A 1,334-nucleotide genomic window follows, 5' to 3' on the forward strand; every position below is an offset into this window, starting at 1 on the left:
GGGGAGAGAGGACCCCAGGGCAGCAGGTGGTTTAGCAGAGCGCGGTTTGGACACGGAAGCAGCAGATTGCTTCAGAGCTGCGAGTTGCGCCTATGGCAAGGTTCTTGCTGCCGCTGGGGAAAACAGAAGGGCCGAGCCTGGCCAACTCCAGGGGAGAAAGACAGCAACGTGCGGTTTGGGGCCTGCGGTCAGCTGCCCACCTGCGCAGTCTGCAGGTGCCTTAGCCGGAGGTGTCCTCCTCCAGTCCCAGAAGTGCCCAACCCTTGGGTTGGAGAGCAGAGCAGGTGCCCCCCACAGCGCAGCCAGCCAGCTCCTAGCACCGACGTGCCCTTTACGGGGCCACCTTGCAAATGGTTTCAGGGAGATGGTACCGGAACAAGCATTTCTCTCCCCGATGTGGTGTTGAGAACTCTGCCAGAGCAGAGAGCCGCGGCTGTGGGGACGCCTTGGCGCCCGGCCCTGGCGGCTGCTCCGGGTCCACCCACGTGCCAGTGTTGTGTCAGCGATCAGGGGTCAGCGAGCGACCCAGTAAACGCTTCTCTTTACGTTGCTGCAGCACTATGTAAGCACAGATATAAAAATGTGCCTTAACTCTGTTTATGCCTCAGATCTCTCTATGGTGAGACTTTCTTCCTGCGAGCCCCCGCAGCCCGGCTTGTGGTGTGCCCTGGATGATACGCCAGCTCCGCCAGCCATTGCTGCCTTGGCTGCTGCTGCCTTGGCCGCTGCTGCTGCTGCTGCTGCTGCTGAAGCTCAAGGGTGAGATTGCAAAGCAATTAAAATCCTCCTGCCTTCAGCAGAAAGAAGGGGCCAGGAACAGCGCAGCCGTGTGCTGCACAAAACTGGCCGCACCACGTGTCCCAGCTGGACTTTGCTTGGATGCTGGAAACTTTTTGGGATTTTTTTCCCCCCTGCTTTTTTTCCCTAGGGGCTGTTTGCCTGCCCTTGGAGGGAAGCAGCGCACGAGAGCGCACAGAAGGCGGAACAGCTCGGGAGGGGTGGCCTGCTCCAGCTCCTGCTCCAGCTCCTGCTCCAGCTCCTGCTAGTGTGCTGCCAACGTGGGGGGGTGAGTCTGCTGGGCTGTGGAGATGGTTTCCTACAGGATTCTGGGTGGGAAGCGGCCCCAAGAACTGCTTAGTGTGACGCTCGGTTTCAGTCCTGGCTCTCCCTGGACTCTAAAAACGCCGGAGCCTGGCTGTTTTCTTAAGGGTGCCCAAAAGAGCGTGGTGGAGCTGCCCTGCAGGGGAGGGGTACAGGATCAAAGTGTTTTCTTTGGGGGAGCTCAGCTCCCCCCCGGAGCATTGGGCAGCCGTGCTGCAGGTTTCCCGGGTGAG

This window comes from Aptenodytes forsteri, unplaced genomic scaffold (genome assembly GCF_000699145.1).
Source record: "Aptenodytes forsteri isolate BGI_AS27 unplaced genomic scaffold, ASM69914v1 Scaffold126, whole genome shotgun sequence".
Taxonomy (NCBI): Eukaryota; Metazoa; Chordata; class Aves; order Sphenisciformes; family Spheniscidae; genus Aptenodytes; species Aptenodytes forsteri.